This window comes from Chrysemys picta, chromosome 7, assembly GCF_011386835.1.
Source record: "Chrysemys picta bellii isolate R12L10 chromosome 7, ASM1138683v2, whole genome shotgun sequence".
Classification (NCBI taxonomy): domain Eukaryota; kingdom Metazoa; phylum Chordata; order Testudines; family Emydidae; genus Chrysemys; species Chrysemys picta.
Window position 1 is genome coordinate 39,715,564 of NC_088797.1, and position 22,143 is coordinate 39,737,706.

Genomic DNA, 22,143 nt, shown 5'->3' on the forward strand with positions numbered 1-22,143 from the left:
TGTTCTCCCTAAGTGTGAACTGGGCAATGGGTTTGTATTTTCAAATCAAGTCCCAAACAGTCAGTTTCACAGAACTCTCACTTCCCTATTCCTATCTCCTCATAGACCCTGCAGTCTCATTCTGTAGAAGTAGCTCAAACATTTAACACCCTAGTCTCACTTTCTCTCGTAAGAATGTGTTTTTCTGTTGCTCTCTTCCCTGAAGCACACTTCAGGTGCATGCAGAAGAAAATACGTTCTGATTTCTTACTCTGATTAATAATTTTGTGTATAGTTTGTGAGAAACTTAACAGCTTGTAAATGACAGTTGGAAATCACTTACTGATTTCCAGTCATTCTATCCAAAATAAGATTTACCAGGCAGAATGCAGAAGTCTTTTCTTTGGAACACTTAAGATGAATTTATTTTTCAAGTATTCAGTTAGCAAGTTGTCTTACATTATGACTACTGTATTTTCGCACCTCTCTGTTTACAGTGAGGAAATGGAAATATTCTCTTTCTTACACAATTAAATGGAGATGATGTTGCTAAATGTACTGTTGTTTAAAGCTGCTATTACCACTTCAAGAAGTTTAAAGTTGCTTTAATTTAAAACATATTAAATGGATATTAATGAAAACACACTCACAGTTTATGGAACAGCATTTTTAAAATGTTTTCACCGTGTTATGCAAATTACAAAACCAGTTAAACTGATGGATTGGGACAAAAGCTATGAGCTGAGATGTGTCTGGATTTGAGAGAAGCAGAGACATCTGGCCTTGTTTTTCTTTAAAAGGAACTTGGTTTTTTAAAAAATATTTTAAGTTAGTACCTTTTTGATTTGCAATGGATAAGGTCAATCTGTTATTAATCTTAGGGCAACACTGCATATTAATACAAGGAGGGGAACAAGGAACCTCTCTCCTCTTCCCAACAATGAACCAAAACAGTCTATGCAGGGTTGAACAAAATCTGGCCTTTGGGCTCAAGGGCTGCACAATACACTGATCAGAAAAAAAGTTTATGGTTTCTTTCCTTCAATAAAAATTTTAATGTGAATATTTTGGGAAAACAATCCCACTCTCACTCCTGCACTGTTGACATTTTTCCAATGGGGAAAAAAAGGGAGGGTAAAATTTCAAAAACCAGAGAAAAGGGGATATCCCCCACAATTCTGAAACAATTTTATTTTTTAATTTGTTGTTCTGAGATTTTATCAAAAACAGAAAGTTTAGATGAAAATGACTTTTTTTTCTGTAAAAAATGTTGCAAAATCACAAATATCATTTAGTCCTACTGCATGTGGTTAATCTAGCCCTCTCCAAAGTGGGTGGGGAAGAGGATGACTAATTGCCCCAGTCTTACCTTGCACCTCCTAGCAGAACTGACCACACCATTCCTAGTTTTCAGAGCCTAAGCCACAACATCTACACAGTAATTTTTAGTGGAGTAGTGCCAGCCAGAGTCTGTCAGCCTGGATTGGGAGACTCACTGCTGCAGGCTGTGTGGACATACTTTCAGACCAGTTATTCATGGTCAGTTGTCCATTGCTGCCCTCTCCTGCAAGGAGGTGATTCCCTCCAGATTGGTGTTAAGAATATAAGAACATAAGAATGGCCAGACTGGGTCAGACCATCTAGCCCAATATCCTGTCTTCCAACAGTGGCCAATGCTAGGTGCCCCAGAGGGAATGAACAGAACAGATAATCATCAAGTGATCCATTCCCTGTCACCCATTCCCAGCTTCTGGCAAACAGAGGCTAGGGACATCTTCCCTGCCCATCCTGGCTAACAGCCATTGATGGGCCTATCCTCCATGGACTTATCTAGTTCTTTTTAAACCCTGTTATATTGTCTTGGCCTTCAAGAGGCATATTGTTGAGCATAGGTGCCAACTCTGTGGATGCTCCGGGGCTTGAGCACCCACAGGGAAAAAATGGTGGGTGCTGAGCACCCACCTGCAGCCGCCCTACGAGTGCCCTCCCACCCTTCCAGCACCTCCTGCCCACTGACGGGCCCCACGGATCAGCGCCTCTCCCTCCCTCCCCTCTCCTCCTGCCTGCCGCAATCAGCTGTTTCACAGCGTGCAGGAGGCTGGGAGGGATGGGGGAGGAGCGAGGATGCGGCACACTCAGAGGAGGAGGGCGGAACTGGGCAGGAAGAAGTGGGGCAGGGGTGAGGCCTTGGGGGAAGGGGTGGAGTGGGAGTAGGGGGTGGGCACTTTCAAAAATCGGCGCCTGTGTGGTTAATGCATATTGGTAGGGTGGTGTGGAAAACCTTACTTTACTGTAGCCGCAGTGGTGTGGAACAGCTTACCCAGCCCATGCTGTGCCTCTTACTGCCTGTTAACTCTCCGGGAATATCCAGCCAGCACTTTTCAATAGCACTTAAAGGTGAGCTGCAAAACTGAGACCTGGATTTTACACACACTCCCACATAGAGACTTCTGTCTGAAGCTGTAGGGAGCATATTAGCCCAGTTTTTGATAATTCCTGGTTTGCTGAAGATTTGGCTTAGCAGGAGCTAGACAAATTCAAAATGGAAATAAAACAGGGTTTTAAATGGCCAGAATAATTAATATAACAGTTTACTAAGAGCTGTGGGGGACTCGCTGTCAGTTGGAATCTGTCGGTCTAGACTGGATGTCTTTCTAGAAGATAGGCTCTACAACAACAGGAAATACTAGGTGAGATTCTATGGCCTGTCTTATGGTTTTAAGATTAAATTAGATAAGTTTATGGAGGGAATGGTTTAATGGTAAAACACATTAGCTGAGGAATACCAAGCAATAGCAGGTAAATAGTATAATGGCTAACAAGGGTCAGGCTGGAGACTCTTTCCTACATGCTCGGGGTCTTACTGATCGCCATATTTGGGGTCGGGAAGGAATTTTCCTCCAGGGTAGATTGGCTGAGGCCCTGGAGGTTTTTCGCCTTCCTCCGCAGCATGGGGCAGGGATCGCTAGCAGGAGGGTTCTCTGCCAATTGAAGTCACCAAGACACAGGATTTGGGGACTTCATCAGCAGAGTCAAGGGAAGGGTGGGGACGGTTTTGTGGCCTGCGGCATGCAGGGGGTCAGACCAGATGATCATAATGGTCCCTTCTGACCTTAAAGTCTATGAGTCTATGAGGAGGTTGGATTAGATGATCCCTTCTAGCTCTGAAAGCTATGAATCCTAGAGTGAGTCATCCCAAATGCCATATAATACATGGGATGTCACAGAATGATACAAGAGGATTTCACACGGAGGAAAAAACTATTTTGGAGAGAGGAGTGAAAGCTTGTGTGTGCTGAATGTGCCCTGTAGCCTGGTTAGTGGGGATATTCAGCACAAAAATTCCTGCTTATCGCAGTTTGTATTAGCTCTGCAGTTCACTGTTAAGATATTTGTAGCCAGGCAGTAGCAATAGTATATGCTACCATTCTTCTGCATCACGATTCTGTTGCAATTCCCAAGTTTTTTTAGAACGTTTGCTAAATGAACCCCCTGTGTTTAAATGGCATGGACATCTCTCAGAGCTGTGGCAGTGGAGAACCAGAATGGTTTTAAAGGGAGAAGTTTGAATTTCCAAAGAAAACTTAAGGATTTCAAGTAATTGTTTTGAGTACTGGTACCAGGTTATAGTGGTGGGATTCATCAAACAAGGGCAGCATCTTCATTGCCCCTTGTCTACACTGCAGCTAAGAGGATTAGAAATATACTGAAAGATGAGATTCGTCCGACTACAAGAGCTGCGGCTTTAAAAAAAGAAAAAAGTGGAGGGAAAAAAAAGAAATCACAAGACTTGCAATAAAATCGTGTGTGAACAACAAAGCCTTTCCCCGGGGTCTATATTTGTGACTCTTTTCCTAAGGGACCTTGTTTTCTCAGTATATTTTCCTGAACTCTCACAGCTTTAATATCACAAATAAACCCCAGCGAATGTGTGTAAGCCAGTGTTAACAAGGAAGTGAGGAGGATAAATATTCCTTTACGACGTAAATCATTATGATAGAGTGTTAACAAAGTACTGAAAGCTTCTAATAAATGTGTTCGGTAGCAAAAAGTGTATACTAAAGCATATCCCTGGAAGTGTGGTTACACAAGGTTTTTGACTCAATGTCTGCCTGCAGTGTGTCAATGTGTCTATTGGATCTGGTAATTGTTTATGCTGGCGACATGAGATTAGAGTAATCTGCCAAAAAAAAAAATGTATACATGTGGAAAAGATGCTGGAGTGGACACAGTTAAAGGGTCAGGCTTAACTGGGAAGCCTACAAAGTGTTGCTGATGTAGGGGACATGGTGGGGAGAAAAAAAGAAAATGAACAGTTGTCTGTGCTCTGGAGAAATAAAGATCCATCCAGGGAACAGTCATGCTGATTCAGCTCTGCAGCAAGCATAGGGGTTAAGTGTGTCTGGTAGGAACTGCCCAGTGCTGGGGGCCTTGCCATGCCATCCTAATGGGAGCTCCAAGAGGGATTCTATCTCAGGGGAGTAACTGGCCAGGTTTGAGGAAGGGATGTAACTTGCTCTCTTTCAAGGGTTGCAATATCTTATTTTCTCTCCCTCCCCAAAGCTAAGTGTTGGGTGTGGGAGGAGTAGGGAAGGGGTGAAGTGGAGTAGAATGGATGCTCCATAACTGATAGATGCGTTTTCTGCCCTCTTACACGTGACACCTGAAAGGATGTGACCCTGCCCTCCAATCAGCAGCAGCAAGTGGAAGAACCCTCAAGGTTCTGGGGCCTCCCAACCCCATGAGGGGCAGAAGCTCAGGAGTGGGGTTGTATGTAGAAGGTGGAGACCCATGGTCTGAATGAGTTGTGGGATTTTTTTTTTAATGCGGAACTAATAATGCTAGGTAGAAGAATAGTCTGTATAGAAGAGAAAAAGGAACCAATTAAACAAATAAATGGTGGCTCGGGATAACTTTTTCCGGGAGTCGCACAAGTTTCAAATGTTCAGTTGCACAGGATGTTGTGGTTGTGATGGGTTGGGTCACAGAAACCCCCTTGGGACTGCCACCTGATGTGCTGCGGTTACCTCTGAGCCCGTTTTCCCTGGCAGCTTGGGACTTCAGTACCTTGTCTTGCTGTGCCAGTCATGCTAGCCTGCCACAAGCACAGACCCAGGTCTGAACCATGTCCCCCAAAAGCTGCAGGCTTAACTGAAAACAGCTTAAGAAATGATCTTGTCTCCAGCACCCAGATACCCAGCTCCCAATGGGATCCAAACCCCAAATAAATCCGTTTTACTCTGTAGAAAGCTTGTACAGGGTAAACTCATAAATTGTTCACCCTCTATAACACTGATAGAGAGAAATGCACAGCTGTTTGCTCCCCCAGGAGTTAATTACTTGCTGGGTCAATTAATAAGCAAAAAGTGATTTTATTAAATATAAAAAGTAGGATTTAAGTGGTGCCAAGTAATAACAGACAGAACAAAGTGAATTACCAAGCAAAATAAAACAAAAACATGAAGTCTAAGCCTAATACAGTAGGAAACTAAATGCAGGTAAATCTCACCCTCAGAGATGTTCCAATAAGCTTCTTTGACAGACTAGACTCCTTCCTAGTCTGGGTCCAGCAATCACTCACACCAGAATTATTTGCAGGTTATAACACTGCAATGTAAAACAGAAAAATAGGTTCAGAACTGTACTGATTAATTTCTCCCCAGCTAAACTTATTGAAGCTCAATAAACATTAATCTTACAACGGTTTTGGGAAAATAGCAAGGATACTTGGAGAGACTAGTATCAGAAACAATAAGCAAAAGAGTCTGTACTGAAAAAGCAGGAAAAAAGCCAAAGAGAGGGGTTATTATTTCCTTGTTTTCACCACTGTTTCAGAATTCTGCTTCTCGCACATCTGTTTTTGGTCTTGAATGTAGAGCAGATTGTTCCCTCTAGTCCAGGGGTTGGCAACCTTTCAGAAGTGGTGTGCCAAGTCTTCATTCATTCACTCTAATTTAAGGTTTCACGTGCCAGTAATACATTTTAACGTTTTTAGAAGGTCTCTTTCTATAATATATAACTAAACTATTATTGTATAGTAAATAAGGCTTAAGTTTAGGAAGCTTCATTTAAAATTAAATTAAAATGCAGATCTTATCAGTTTAGTGTGATCCTTGCCCTTGCTTTTCCTTGCTGAGTTTTCCAATGTCTGGCACGTATTTGGATACTTTAAGCTGCACACAGGCTTCTGAGTGATCAGTTGTTAACCAGCTCCGAGAGGGACAGAGGACAGATTTCATGTGTGAAAATACCTGTTCACACAGATACGTGGATCCAAATGCTGAAAGCATTGCAAACACAATTTTCTTCAAACAGTTAAATTTCACTGGCTGGGACGTCCAGCAGATCAGAATAGAGCCCCCATGATCTCTCTTGGTAGCTTCAAGTGGGGAATGAGGGATAGCTCAGTGCTTTGAGCATTAGCCTGCTAACCTTAGGGTTGTGAGTTCAATCTTTGGGGAGAGGATTTAGGGGGAAGGATAGCTCAGTGGTTCAAGGGGGCCATTTAGGGAACTGGGGTAAAAATCTGTCTGGGGATTGGTCCTGCTTTGAGCAGGGGATTGGACTAGATGACCTCCTGAGGTCCCTTCCAGCCCTGATATTCTATGATTCTAAGTGCACTCCACAGATCTCCAAACTTCGATGCTCACAATTCTGAGCTTTTTAACTGAATGAGCTTCATTTCGAAATCTTCAACACCCATCCACTGAAATACAGACAAATCCAAGTCGCTTTCGTTGAACTTTTCAGGTTTAATTAGAAAAGAAAGCATTGGGCCAAATCGCTGGAAATCTTGAAATCTGTCAGAAAATTCTGATTCCAGTTCTTGCATGTACATTCCAATCTCATCAACGCTGACAGTGCAACGTGTCAATAGCTTTTTTATGTGTTGGAAGTAGCAGAAAGTCAAAGTTCAAATGTCCCAAGAAAAAATTGCTAGTTTTACAACAAATGCCTTCCAGACTTCATAAAGATCCAGAACCATTTGCCCTGCACCCTGGAGACAGAGGTTGAGTTCGTTTAGGTGAGCGGTGATGTCAGTTAGAAACATGAACTTACACAGCCATTTGTCATCATCCAATTCGGGGTAGTTTTGTCCTTTTTCCGACAAAAAGGCCTTGATTGCATCAAAACAGTTTCAAAGCGCACCAACACCTTGCCACAACTTAGCCACCGAATGTTTCTGTGAAGTGGGATGTCGTTATAAGCACTGTCCATCTCTTCTAGCTGTGCTTGAAATTGTCTGTGAATCAAAGGAGATCGAGCAACAAGGAAATTCACAATTCGCACCACTGTATTCATCACATTTTTAAGCTCTGAATCAGAAATTTTAGCACACGGGTTTTCTTGATGAATGATACAGTGAAATTTGACTGTTGGGCGGCCAATTTGATCTTCAAGTAACTTTACAAATCCCTTCTGTTTTCCGACCATGACAGGAGCACCATCTGTTGTCACACAAAATATTTTTCTGATGTCAACTTCTCGTTCTTCAAAATGGTTTACAAAACTTTCCGCTATATCTTCCCCCTTTGTTGTGCCATGCATGGGTTTTAGGCAACAAAGTTCCTCTTGCATTTCATCGGAATCACAATATCTTGCAACAACTGCCAAACATGGAATGTCATTTATATCCACGCTCTCATCAATTGCAATGCTAAACACTGCTGTGTCTTTTAATGCTGTTGTCTGCTTTTCGTTAATGTTTTCTGCCATTTTGCTTACGCATCCCTCAACTGTTCTGGCAGAGACAGGCAGTTCTTTTATTCTAGATAAGATCATATCTTTATTCGGCAAATCATTGAAAAAAATCTCCGAACTGCTGAGAAAAACGTCTTTTATATATTCCCCATCTGTAAACAGTTTTCCGTTTTTTGCAATGCTCTGTGCAATCTTGTAACTTCCTTCTGTGGCTTGATTTTTACTTACACTTAAGTATTTAAAAACACTGCTTTGCTTTTCATATCCTGCTACTGCCTTTTTGATCGATTCAGTCTTGTCTGCTTTGTCAAGAAAGGTTTTCTTGTTCTTCGTTTGAAAATGTTCCATATGACGTGATTGTGATGTAAGCAGCAAATCAGGACTTAAAAATATCCCAGTAGTGGCGCTGGAACAATTTTTAAGGTGGGGGTGCTGAGCTGCACCCCCTCCTGGCCCTGTCTGCACCCCTCACTGCTCAAGGCTGGGGCCAGTGGGACTAAGCTGGGGGCGGCTGCAGAGCCCCTGGCGAAGGCCAGGAGCAGAGCCCCAGGCTGGCAGCGGAGCCCCCGGGACCAGTGGCTGGGACCCAGGGCTGGCAGCAGGCTGAGCGGGGCTGGCGGATGGAACCCTGGGTGACAGGGGCCCGGTGGCCAGTACTCCAGGCTGGCAGCAGAGCCCCTGGGACCGGTGGCCAGGACCCAGGGCCAGCAGCGGGCTGAGCGGGGCCGGCAGACGGGACCGTGGATGGCAGGGGGCTGGTGGTAGGACCCCAGGCCGGCAGCAGAGCCCCGAGGCCAGCGGCCAGGACCCAGGCAGTGTTAGTGCCACTCAAAAACATCTTGCGTGCTGCCTTTGGCACGTGTGCCATAGGTTGCCGACCCCTGCTCTAGTCCCTCTTCATGGGCTGGTGCTGAATGGATGCAGGGCCTTGATGCAGGGACTACTGTTGTGAGCAGCCCCCTGAGCAGCCACACAAAGTGGGAGAGCTTTCTTGCTCGCCCTCCTATCCCTGAATGGCTATGTAGAGGCGTTAGGTTCTTTTTATGCAGGCATGAATCCAGAGTAGCTCCACTGAAGTCAATTTACACGAGTGTACTGAGCCAGAATGTGAGGCTTTGGACCAAATTTTTGTAGGGTGTCTCAACTTGGGCACTGATATGCAGGCATGACTTTGCCTGCTCAGTTTTTAGATATATTGTTGTTAAGAATTAAATATACAAAAAACAGAAACATTTACAGATATTCATAAGGTAAACTGGGCTTTCAAAACTGCTCTGAGCTGTGCTAACTCCTCACTGTGAAGCATCCCACTCCTCATGGTTCCCTTGGTCGTATGCATCTCTGACATATTTGATGATGCCATATATGCGACTGTCATATTTGATGATGTGGGTGACAATGTAACGGCAGCAGCAGACGGATGGTGTGACCAACATCAGCATGGTGTTTATGGTGGGACGATTTCTGTCTTTTCATGTCCAGTGAGCTCTAAATGCACAGATATTTCTCCTGGGGGAATTCTGCACCACTGCACAAGTGCAGAATTAATGTCCCCCGCAGGTTTTACTCTTTCCCTGCAGAAAAATTGATTCAAACACCTCTCCTGGACAGCAGTTTGGGAGGGGGCAACTGGAGCAGCTGGGGGAGACATACATCACCACCTTGGGGGGCAGGGCTGGGCTCTTTCTGTCTCTTTCACAGTTGCCGGGCTCCAGCTGTTAATTCCAGCTGGGCTGAGGAGGGAGAGGGGGAACAGGACTTCCTCTTCCCCTGTACAGGCCAGGTCAGACCCACCTCTGGGAACCTCCTCTGGCTGCAGGAAGCTCCATATAACACCCCACCCCACCGAGCTCCCTACACCTGGACCCCCACCCACACACTGAGCCCCAACTAGCTGCACCCAGACCCCACCCTACCAAGCCCCAATCCTGCAGCTCCCTGCTCAGCCCCAACCACCTTCACGTGGATGCTCCCATGGAGTCCCATTCCCCCTGCACCTGGAACCCAACAAGCCCCTATGCATGCAGATCCTCTGCCGCACCTGGATCTCCCAATGAGCTGCCTGCACCCAGATTGCCGCACACAAAACCTAAACCCCATACCTAGCTCCCCCATACACTAAGCCTCTCTACACCTGCCAAGCTGAGCCTGGGGCATTTCCTGAATCTTTTTTGTTGTCTGTATTGTTACAGACATACTTGCTGATGGTATTTTGAAATAAATTACCACAGTAATTGAAAATGGTGTGATTGTGTTATTTTGACAAATAAAATATGCAGAATTTTGCTGAATTTTAAAATATTGTGGGCAGAACTTTAAATTTTTAGGCACAGAATTCCCTCAGGAGTAACATTTGTAATCTTTGTAACCTTGGTGTTAATAAGTGGGTTCCCTTGTTTGGTCAAACCACATCCTTTGTGTGGGTGTGCTTCAAAGCAATGGGGCAGTAAACTGCCATTTCTGCAGACTTAGCAGTGAGGTAATATTGGCACTGGCCTCTGCTCCATGATTTTTGGTTTTTTTTCAGTGGCAAAAGGAACAGCATGTGCCTTTCGGCTCTAAAGGAGTCAAACTGTGAGAGTTAAGAAGATTCTTGTTCCTTTGTACTTAATCTGGGTTTTTAGCTCAATAGAGTTTTCAGACATTGATTTTCAAAGGAGTCTCATAGTTTCATAGAGTTTAAGGCCAGAAGGGACCATCACATCATATAGTCTGACTTGCTATATATTACAGGCCATTACATTTCACCCAGATACTCCTATATTAAGACCAAAGACTTTAATTAGACCAAAGCAGTTAATTTCTCAGGAGACTAAACATGTGCCACAGGTAGAGAACAGGAGAGACCAAGATGTCACCAATTCCTGAGGCCGCTGCAGTGGTAGGGAGTTGTTTAGGTGAGATATTCCCAGATGATCCTAGCAGGTGAGCCATACCTCATGCTACAGAGGAAGACAAAAACCCAAGGTCTCTGCCAATCTGACCTGGGGTAAAATTCCTTCCTGACCCCAAATATGGTGATTTGTTTGACCCTCCACATGTGAGCAAGACACACTAGGCAGGCATAAGTCTAAGGGAGTTGAAAGTTAGTGGGCTCCTAAATCTCATAAATTCCTTTAAAAACACAAGCCTAAAGTATCAGCTTTCATTGTTTCTATATTATTATATTTCTGTCAATGTGACTGAACTACAGCTGGTCAAAACTCAGAATTTCAATTCTGCAAGAAATTCCAGCATTTCCAAATACAATAAAATAATTGTTCCAAACTGAAAAGAAAAAGAAAAATTTCCCACAAAATGAAATTTGAGAACAAAATTAGTTTTGAGTGAACTGAAATGTTTTGATAAAATCAGAAGATTTCATTTTGAATTTTTATATATTTTAAAATTATTTTATATTTTTACATTTTATTTTATTTTTATATTTCAAAATTATTTTAAAATTATGATATAATGTAAAATAAAATATTACAGTTGGTGATTGGCACTGGAATTGGAAATAAAATAAATGCCAACATGGAAAGGTGTTTTGAAATGAAAAACCCATTCTAATAAAGTCCAACCTTATAGAAATACTATGTTTTGAGATTTTTTTTTCAAAATAACATTTTGTCAGAAGTGACATGTTTTTGTGGAATTTTTAGATTTTGGCGATTTGGCATTTTCTGACAGAAAAATGTCTCTTGGAAAAATTTCAACTAGCTCTCAAGTGAATTATAATAGAGCCCAGGGCCTTATCCTCCATGGGAATGGAGAAATAGGGGATGTTATGGGAAACCCCTCCAGTTTGTACTGACTAAGTTCTCCCCCCGATTTCATTGGGAGGATGGATTTTCTCCTTTCTCTTCCAGGGATGTAGCAAGGAGTTCCGTTCCCACTTTCCAAGATCTCAAAGAGACTGAAGAAGGCAGGTCCTTCTGTGTGCAGTCCCTGTGACTCTGCGCCTACTCTAGGCTGCACCCTAGCTCCTTCCCAGAATGGTTCCAATACGAGCTCCCTACACACATACTGTCTCCAGAAACCACTCCTTCAGCTGGCATCCCACAATGGGAAGAGAATATGTGGGTAAGTTAATGTAGGGTTACCATATCTCATAAATAAAAAAAGAGGACCCTCCACGGGCCCTGGCCCCGCCCATTTCCCCACCCCCTAGCCCCGCCCCAACTCCGCCCCTTCCCTGCCCTAGCTCCGCCCCCTCCTCCCTCCCACTCCCAGCCAGGGGGAAAGGGCTGCCCCAGCGCTACCGGCTTCAGGATTTGCCGGGCAGCCCCCAGACCCTGCGCCCACAGCCGGCGCTTCCCCAGCGCAGCTGGAGCCCAGGAGGGGAAGCGCCCAGCCGGCATTTTCCCAGACATGTTCGGCTTTTTGGCAATTCCCCCTGGACGGGGGTTTGATTGCCGAAAAGCCGGACATGTCCGGGAAAAAACGGACGTATGGTAACCCTATGCATGGCAGAGGCCTGTAACCAGAGCTCCCCACCAGCGTCCATGGAGCTGCACAAGCTCCGGGTCACTCGGGGATTCTGCACCAAGGGGCTGACTGTGAGCTGCACCCCAGCAAAACCCTGGCTGGGCTGGGGAGGGGGTGTGCCCACCACCCCTGTGATAAGTGAGGGAGGGTCCCCAAAGCCCTGGTGAGCAGATCTTCCCTTCTCTCGCTCCGCTCTCGAGGAGCCACCTGCCCAAAGCATTGCTCCAAAGCACTGGTTCTCAATCGATTTCCCATTGTGGGCAGCACACGCGGCTTTCTGGGGGTTCTATGGGCTGCAGCCACACAAGATACGCGCTCCCTGTATGGCCCTGAGGATGGCACATGGGCTGCAGCCGGGTGCTGATTGGGCTGCAAGCGGCTGGCGGGCTGAGATTCACTGCTCTAAAGAGCCACAGCGTGCTCGCTCCACGTGGGGCTGAGTTAGCTGCCCCTACAGCACCCTGCCAGAAGAGGGCAGTCATGACTCGATTGCATCCTCCTGCCCCTTCTTCAACCACACAAACATTGGGGTGGATTTGGAGTTGAACTGAGAGGCTAGGCAAGCTTCGCCCACAGCAATGCCATGCCCCTCGTGGCTGGCCTGCAGCACCCCTGCCACACCAGCCTGATCCCCAGCCCTGCCATGCAGCACGCCCTGCTCTGCCAGCCCCCCCCAACGCACCACACACCTGCTCTGCAGCACCCCATGCTCCACCAGCCCGATCGCCTCTGGCCTGCGCTACACAGCCCCTGCTCTGCCAGCCCAGGACCCCCACCCTAGTGCTGGCTCTCAGCTCCCACAGGATTTGAAGTGGCTGGTATGTGAAGCCCAGCACCTGACCTAGCCCATGGCATCCCTCAGTGGCACTAGCATGTTTGCATCAATCTCCTGTCTGCAGACAGACTCCCCTCCCCCGTTACAGATTTTCCCCCCCACGTGCCCCAGGCCGGGCTGAGCCACGGTGGGGTCCCTGTCCCTTTAAGAGCGGGGCTGGGCTGAGCCGAGCCGAGCCGAGCCGAGCCGGCGGGGGGTGGCTCTGCTCCCGTCTGCAGCCTGATGCCGGAGCCTGGGCTGAGAGCCAGGCTCGTCTCCTGCACCAGCTCCGGGAGGGGCTTTTCTGCGGCTCCCCCAGTCCCCCCCGGGCCGAGCCGCCACACGGTAGGGGCGGGTTGCATGAGGCAGGGCAGGACCCGGTGGGGCCGAGGGCTGAACAGGCCCGGCAGGGCGGTGCGGGGGCTGCTGGAGGGGGAAGCTGGGGAAGGGGTGGCATGGCGTCAACCCCCTGGGGCTGCCTGCTCCGCGGAGGAGGCAGAGGGGCACAAGCCGCAGCAGGACCCCAGCCCCCGGGGGAGGGGATCTGGGGCCAGCCCGGGGAGGCAGGAGCAGTCCCGGGGGTGCTGGGCGTGTGCAGGGCAGAGCCCCGGGAGAGCCCCAGCCCCGCGGTGGGCAGTGCTGCAGAGGAGGAGTCCGCGTTCCCCGGAGGGTGAGGGGAGCCCCAGGCAGGGGGAGCCGGGCCGCCCGCACCCACCGCTCGCGGCTGCTCCCAGTACCGCTTTCAGCCAGCGCGGCTGCCCTATCAGTGGCTTTTGGGTCTTTAAATAGCCGTCGGGGGGAATCCCGGACATTTTTAGCTTTTGACAAATTCCCCTCGGACGGCTATTTAAAGACCCAAAAGCCGGACATGTCCGGGGAAACCCGGACGTATGGTAACCCTAGTTAATGATGACCCTGTAAGCAATAACTCACCAGCTGAAATCTTGTGGGTTTGGTGGGGGACAGTGCTACAGAGATCTCCTATCTGCCAGTACAGGCCCATCTTTCTCCTGTAAGGAGTGAAAGGAGAATCAGGTCCATGTTGTTTCACTGACGCTCCAGAGGGGCACTTATTCCCCCAGGGGGTAATCTAGGGATAGCAGGGTGAAGGTGGAGCTGAGTAAAATGTAAGTTGAACATCAGAAAAAAATTTCTACAAGTTGGATCTAGTAAATAGTGGAACACTCGCTTGTGGGAAGTAGTGGAAGCCCTGCCACGAGTGTCAGTTAAAGTACTTGGACACAATATTATAGCTGTCCTCTAGGGAGTGATTCTCCATTTGCAGGATGATATGGTGACCTGCAAGGTCTTTCTCCTCTGTCTTCTGATTCAACGCTTGTATATTTCATTTCCTGCTCCAGCAGATTTCAGGTATAAGGTTATGTGTGTGGCCAAGGCAAACTCCTTACATGAAATTTTGCAGGCAATTAGCAGATGAGCTTTTTGTTTTGTCATCTCAGTGTGTTGGGGACTTTGCTGTCTTCACATCTCTGATAAAGGCATGGGAGAGATACAGGAGGAAGAGAGTGAATGTGAAGGAAGCAGACAGACTGCTTCTCAGCATATCAGAGTATTTGGCTTGTGCGGGGGAAGTCTCCTACTTCACTGCTGAGTCGAGAGAGCAAATAAGATAAAATAAAGAAATGGCACTTTAATTTTGCAATTCTTACATATTAGACCAAATTCTGCAGTGGCGATGCAAGGCACCCAGTGCAAAATGTAAGCAACAGACATGGGTGCAATCCTATTGCTGGTAATGAGATAAGCTGTAATCAATGGGCCAGATTTTTATATCCTTACTCATGCTGCAAAGTAACCAAGGCTGTGAGTAGTCCCATTGAACTAAATGGATATTTGTGGAGTTAGGTACTACTCAACATGAGTAATGGTGGCAGAATCTGGCCCACAGTGCTTAGCTATCAAATTCTAATACTCAATCTCCTTGGGCCTGTTTGGGAGGCTAGCGCACACTTCCAATACTCCTATATGTATTTCCATTGTGCAATGGCGGAAGTTACTTCTACAAACTGCATCATGTTTTATTATATTGGTTTTTTTCTTCTTTTTGTACCAAAGAGTATTGGATTTTATAAGCTATCAGATAGCTTGCAGGCAGCCTAAACAGCATAAGATGAATCTGTGATCAGAGTGGAGTTTTCTGCCTATTTGAGATATAGGCTGCTCAGGCACCATATGGAAACATTCAGCTGGTGTAACATGAGTAATCAGTCTCCTGATTCACTCCCTGCAGGCAGCAGAGAAAAAAATACAACGCAAAACTAAATTCAGAAAATTGCCTATTCTCTGGCTTTTGCAGCCTCATCCTGGATGGTGCTAAGTGTTGATAGATGCTCTTTACTTTGCATGATTAGGTATCTAGAGAGCAGCGTGACCAACCAAAATGGATGCAAGTGACAAATACCACTGTATTTCTTAAATGCATATTGCTGAAATATATCATGGGGGGAAACGTCTAATCAAAATCTATACTGTACAAGTTAGATAGTATAATATAAGTACAGTGTACCCCTGTATTCCCGACAAGCCCTTGCAAATACTGTGTTTGCTGCTGTACTTTTATTTTTTAACTCCTGGAGAATGGGTGAGTTCCAAGAAAACTGGAGATGGGCAAACATAGTACCTGTCTTTAAAAAGGGGAACAGAGAGGACCTGAGGAATTACAAACCAGTCAGCCTAACTTTGATACCTGGGAAGACATTGGAACAAATTGTTAAACAATCAATTTTTAAGCCCTGGAGGATAATAAGAGTTATAAGGAATAGCCAGCATGGATTTGTCAAGGACAAATCATGCGAAACCAACCTAATTTCCTTCTATGACAGTGTTACTGGACTAGTGGATGGGGGAAGCAGAAGATGTGATGTATCTTGATTTTAGTAGGACTTTTGACATAGTCCCACTTGACATTCTCATATGCACACGAGGGAAATGTGGTCCGGATGGAACTATTATAAGGTGGATGCACAACTGGTTGAAGGACCATACTCAAAAGGCAGGTATCAATGATTCACAGTCAGACTGGGAGGGCGTATCTAGTGGGGTTCTGCAGGGGTAAGTCTTTGGTCTGGTACTATTCAATATTTTCATTAATAACTTGGACAATGGAGTGGAGAGTAGGCTTATAAAATGTGCAGATGACACCAAACTGGGAGGATTAAAATTCAAAATAACATTGACAAATTGGAGAATTGGTCTGAAATCAACAAAATGAAATTCAGTAAAGACAAGTGAAAAGTACTTCACTGGGGAAGGAAAAATCAACTGCACAACTACAAAATGGGGAATAACTGGCAAGGTGGTAGCACTGCTGAAAAGGATCTGGGGGTTATAGTGGATCACAAATTGAATATGAGTCAGCAATGTGATGCAGATGCGAAAAGGCTAATATCATTCTGGGATGTATTAATAGGAATGTCGTATGTAAGACACGGAGGTAATTGTCCCTCTCCACTTGGCAGTGAGGCTTCAGCTGGAGTGCTGTGTCCAATGCTTAGGAAAGATGTGGACAAAGTCGAGAGAGTCCAGAGGAGAGCAACAAAAATGATAAAAAGAATTAGAAAAACTGACCTATGAGGAAATGTTAAAAAAACTGGACATGTTTAGTCTTGAGAAAAGAAGAATGAAGGCGACCTAATAATAATCTTCAAATGTGTTGAGATCTTTTATAAAAAGGACTATGGTCAATTATTCTTTATATCCACTAAAGGTAGGCAAAGGAGATTTAGGTTAGATATAAGGGTAGTTAAACTCTGGAATAGGCCTCCAAGGAAGGTTGTGAAATCCCCATGATTGGAAGTTTTTAAAAACAGGGTAGATAAACACCTGTCAGGGATGGTCTAGGTTTACGTGGTCCTTCTACAGCACAGGGCACTGGACTTGATGACTTCTCGAAGTTCCTTCCATTCCTGTATTTCTATGATTCTATCGTCAAGGCAAGACATTCCAGATGACCTAAAACTAATGGAATTAAGCAAACACGTTTATATCGAAACAACTGAATATTCATTTTCTAGATTAAAGCAAACTGACTATGAGTCAGTGACCAAAGGGGACACAATTCTTAGCCTGAGAACTTTGGATAATTAGAAAACTCTAGTAGTATTTGGTTCTATGGACACCACTTGGAAAGAGAAAAAGAGGGAGACCTAGAAAAACATGCAGAACAATAAAGAAAGAAGTGAAATCCATCAGCATGACACACAGAAGCCTGAATAGACCATCACTTGACCAAAATAAATGGTGGAAACTGGTGGACGCCCTATGCACCTGAAGGTGAAGGAGGATAAAAAAAGAAAGAAGAGTTATTTTAATTTCTGAATTGTAAGAATGGATTAATTTATTAGTGGATTAAATATATATATAGATTATTGGTATCTATAAGGCATTCTAGGATCTTCTGGAATAACAAGCACTGCAGAACATTACAGTGGCAGGAAAAACAGCTTGTCTTTGTTACCAGTTAGCACGATACTTGTGGTTTGCACTGGAGTTCAAGGAAATTAAATATTGGCCTAATCCACAGGTGTAGCCGAGGTATGGTTGGGGCAGGACGTGGAGTGGGGGGAAAAGTACTTTTACATCACCTGTGTGCTCTCCTGATCTTGGGGAAGGCTGCCACAGAACAGCTTCAGGACTACACTAAGTTGTGCCTGGCTACAGCAGCCATCATGGGGCTGTTCTGCCAATGAGTGAGGTGGCATACCTTGGCTTTATGCCACCCAGGGATTCTTCAATGCCAAGAGAAATCACCAGCTGTTTAAACCAGCATTACAGCCCCTTTGAACCACCAGAGTAGGGGTCGGCAACCTACGGCATGCGTGCCAAACACGGCACGTGAGCCGATTTTGAATGGCACGCAGCTGCCTGCCGCGGTTCCGACCCCCAGTCACACTCAGCCCCCCCCGCCCACCACTCTCCCCTGCTGGGGCAGGAGGCAGAAGCTTCATCCTGCAGCAGCCAAGCTCCCCCTTCCCCGCTTCTTCCCTCAGCCATCGTGCAGCCTGCTTTCCTGCCCCTCCTCCTCTCCTTCCTTGCGCCGGCCCTTGCAAAGGGAGGGGGGAGGAGTGGCAGCGTGCTCGCTGCTCCGCAAAAGCCCCGCGGCCCCGCTCTCCCAGCCGGAGCTCCAGCCGGCGCACGGCAGCCCCGCGGCCCCTTGCTAAAGCTGGCCCTGGGTAAAGGAGGCAGAGTAGAGATAGAGACGGCGCCTTGGGAAAGGTGGTGGAACAGGACATGTCCCTTCCAGCCCCCTGCCATGAGCCGCTCAGGGCAGAGTGCAGGGGGCTGGGAGCACCCCCACGAGCCGAGCACCCCAGCCCTCTGCCCTGAACCCCCCCCCCACACCCATCCTTCTGCCCTGCACCTCCACACACACCCCAGCCCTCTGCCTTGACCTCTGAAGCCCCCCACACCCCCAGCCTTCTGCTCTGCACCTCCCACACCCGTCCAGCCCTCTGCTCTGACCTCTGAAGCCCCCCACACCCCCAGCCTTCTGCCCTGCACCTCCACACACCCCCAGCCCTGACCTCTGAAGCCCCCCACACCCACCCTTCTGGGGGTGTGGGGGGCTTCAGAGGTCAGGCCCCACTCAGTCCGCTGCCGGCCTAGGTGAACAGAACGCCAGGCTGGCAGCGAGCTGAGCAGGCTGGTGGCATAAGATCAGCATTTTAATTTTAAATAAAGCTTCTTAAGTATTTTGAAAACCTTGTTTACTTTACATACAACAATGGTTTAGTTATATAATATATAGACTTAGAGAGAGAGAGACCTTCTGAAAAACATTAAAATGTATTACTGGCACGCGAAACCTTAAATTAAAGTAAATAAATGAAGACTCGGCACACCACTTCTGAAAGGTTGCCTACCCATGCACCAGAGTGACACAACGGGGATGGAGCAGGGCTAAGGATCCTGTCACATTATGTGGAAACTACACCAATGTACACCACCTAAAACTCCCAAGTGCTGCCTGCAACTTCCAGGTTAGCCTGATTCCTCAGGTTCTGCAGAGCGCTGAATTACAGACTGGTATGAGGTAGTCTATGCTGATAACCATGAGACTGAACTCAGAACTGCCAAGTAGGGAACAGGAAGGTTTGCTTTTATTCTGCAAGCCCATGAAATCCTGTCTAGCTGGGGGCTTGCTGTTTGTTTTGTAACTGCATGTATTGAATTCCCATAATATTTTTTCTAAGTTGAAATATTTTTCAACCTAGCTTTCTGAAGGTATCAACCTCCTGTAAGCTCATGACAATCTACATTTCATTTTCATACATTAAACTACTTAATTTTTCAGTTCTTTTCAAACACACTCAGCAGGACAGAACTGAATGAGAAAAGCCTGTTGTTATCTTCCTCAAACACTTAGCACTAGCCAAACTCTAGACCAGGGGTCAGCAACCTTTCAGAAGTGGTGTGCCGAGTCTTCATTTATTCCCTCTAATTTAAGGTTTGGCGTGCCAGTAATACAGTTTAATGTTTTTAGAAGGTCTCTTTCTATAAGTCTATAATATATAACTAAGCTATTGTTGTATGTAAAGTAAATAAGGTTTTTAAAATGTTTAAGAGGCTTCATTTAAAATTAAATTAAAATGCAGAGCCCCCTGGACCGGTGGCCAGGACCCGGGCAGTGTGAGTGCCACTGCAAATCAACTCGCGTGCCGCCTTTGGCACGGGTGCCATAGGTTGCCTATCCCTGCTCTAGACCTTGGTTACCCATTCATGAACATTTCATAGTGCAAGAATAATAGTCTCACATTATACATAACAAAGCAAATATGTTTTTGCTTGCTAAAAGGGTTCTCTACTCTAAAAATAACCATTTTCTTGAGGGGTGACCTGCCCTTGATTTGTTCTTATTGACTCCAATAAGAGGGTTGGATTTTACAGCTTCTGTCCCTCCCAGTCCAAGCAGACTTTTAGCTATTTCTGCACACTGAGCACCTAAATGTATTGATCTTGAATAGCCACCCTACTGTGCCTGACATTAACACCAGTGTGCTAAGTGAGACAGGAGCAAAGAACATCTTGGTATTCTTGCTCAGTTCTCATGAGGCTTCCAAGTCCTTTCTATTTATGTCCAGCATCGCTATTGCAACACAAGAAATAACCCCATCATGTACCAGAAGTTTCTTAAGCAACTAAAGTATGAACATAAAATAACCATTTCAGGACTTTTAACATGCATCTGGTCTTTTTTTCTGTTCTAAGAGCCACTGATCTCACACAGCTTTGATATCTGCTAAACCCCAGTGTGTGGAACTTTCTTATCTCATGACTGCTAGAATGGCCATCTCTTCTGTCATTGGCTAGGAAACATGGAAACCGTAAAGAGACACTGGCACAATGGCATTGTTTTGAGCTTCATATAAACATTATGTTGACATTTTAGTGCAGATAACCAGGCTGTGACAATGTAGAGTTGTGACCACAGTACCATAGTTATACCAATTACCTGAGTAATTCCTTTCTATTTAAAAACAAAATCCATTTTTTTCCACTATCAGGGAGGGGGGAAATCTCACCATCCTTGAGGAGTGAAACTAGTCACTGGAAGTTAAATTGCCTGGTCCTTTGTGCCACCACAGTGTGGCCCACAAGCCTCCCAGGTAGCCCAGGGTTTAACTTGGCAGCTGCTGGGAAATACAGTTTGACTCTCTACCCATCACATGCAATCAAGGTCCCATCATGTCAAAAGTTAGGGATTTCTTTTTTAAAATATGAAAATCACAGAATCTATGATACAAATGCAGCCTTGCTACTGAGCAACAAAGGGTCCAAGATGACCCTTATTTTTGACCTGTGCACAGTCACAAATGTGAATTGTGGTTATCAGTCAGAGAAAGCATGATTCTCTTCTCGTTTACTACACACTGTGAATTGGGAGTAACTCCAGTGGTCACAATGTAAAACTAATGTAATGGAGTGGAGATTCAGGCTTTCCACACAAATTAACTGCAGGTGTGATCAGCTGCTTAGAAACCTAAATGACACTCACCTCCAGGGGTGACTCTATGTATTTTGCCACCCCAAGCACGGCAGTCAGGCAGCTTTCAGTGGCGCCCCTGCAGCTTTCAGCTGGTCACGCAGATTCGGTGGTATGCCTGCGGGAGGTCCGCTGGTCCTATGCCTTCGGCATACCTGCCGCCAAATTGCCACCGAAGACGCGGGACCCGTGGACCTCCCGCAGGCATTAAACATTAAACAGTATTTCATAAAACCTCTCTGATTGTTTCTAAGCATTTGAACTAGGAAGAATGAGTCACTATATTCACAGGAGGAGAGGAAACATTTCATCGGTTCTGAGGGAAAATGTAGTCTTTCCTTTGAATCCCAGTCCCTTCAGCATCTTCCCTAGTATTTGTGCCGTTGTTTGTTCAAAGACTTTCCTCTTACTAGAGAGGATAAGAAAATATTCTATAAGCAGAACTTTCTTGCCAAATATAAGGATCAAGCGGAGTGCCCCAAGGGTCGGTTCTGGGACCGGTTTTGTTCAATATCTTCATTAAGGATCTGGAGGATAGTGTGGATTGCACCCTCAGCAAGTTTGCAGATGACACTAAACTGGGAGGAGTGGTAGATACACTGGCAGGTAGGGATAGGATACAGAGGTACCTAGACAAATTAGAAGATTGGGCCAAAAGTAATCTGATGAGGTTCCACAAGGACAAGTGCAGAGTCCTGCACTTAGGACGGAAGAATCCCATGCACTGCTACAGACTATGACCGAGTGGCTAGGCAGCAGTTCTGCAGAAAAGGACCTAGGGATTACAGTGGACGAGAAGATGGATATGAATCAACAGTTGCCCTTGTTGCCAAGAAGGCTAACAGCATTTTGGGCTGTATAAGTAGGAGCATTGTCAGCAGATCAAGAGATATGATCATTCCCCTCTATTCGGCCTTATCTGGAGTACTGTGTCCAGTTTTGGGCCCCACACTACAAGAAGGCTATGGAAAAATTTGAAAGAGTCCAGCGGAGGGCAACAGAAATGATTACGGGGCTGGAGCACATGACTTATGAGGAGAGGCTGAGGGAACTGGGGTTATTTAGTCTGCAGAAGAGAAGAATGAGGGGGAATTTGATAGCTGCTTTCAACTACCTGAAAGGGGGTTCCAAAGAGGATGGATCTAGACTGTTCTCAGAGGATGGTAGCAGATGACAG

At 45.9% G+C, this 22,143-nt stretch overlaps 1 protein-coding gene across 3 annotated transcripts in view; it reads right to left on the reverse strand.

Annotated features, from left to right (window-relative positions):
• Nucleotides 1–22,143, reverse strand: part of HRH1 (histamine receptor H1) — an 82,711-nt gene that overhangs the window by 37,257 nt on the left and 23,311 nt on the right. Inside the window, exons 2-3 of one of the 3 annotated variants that reach the window (XM_065553121.1) lie at nt 13,898–13,974; nt 5,489–5,586 (exon numbers count right to left, since the gene is read on the reverse strand). The exons of the other annotated variants lie outside the window; for them this stretch is intronic. The gene's annotated coding sequence lies outside the window, so the exon portion shown is untranslated. The remainder of the gene's footprint in view (nt 1–5,488; nt 5,587–13,897; nt 13,975–22,143) is intronic. 3 annotated transcript variants of the gene reach the window in all.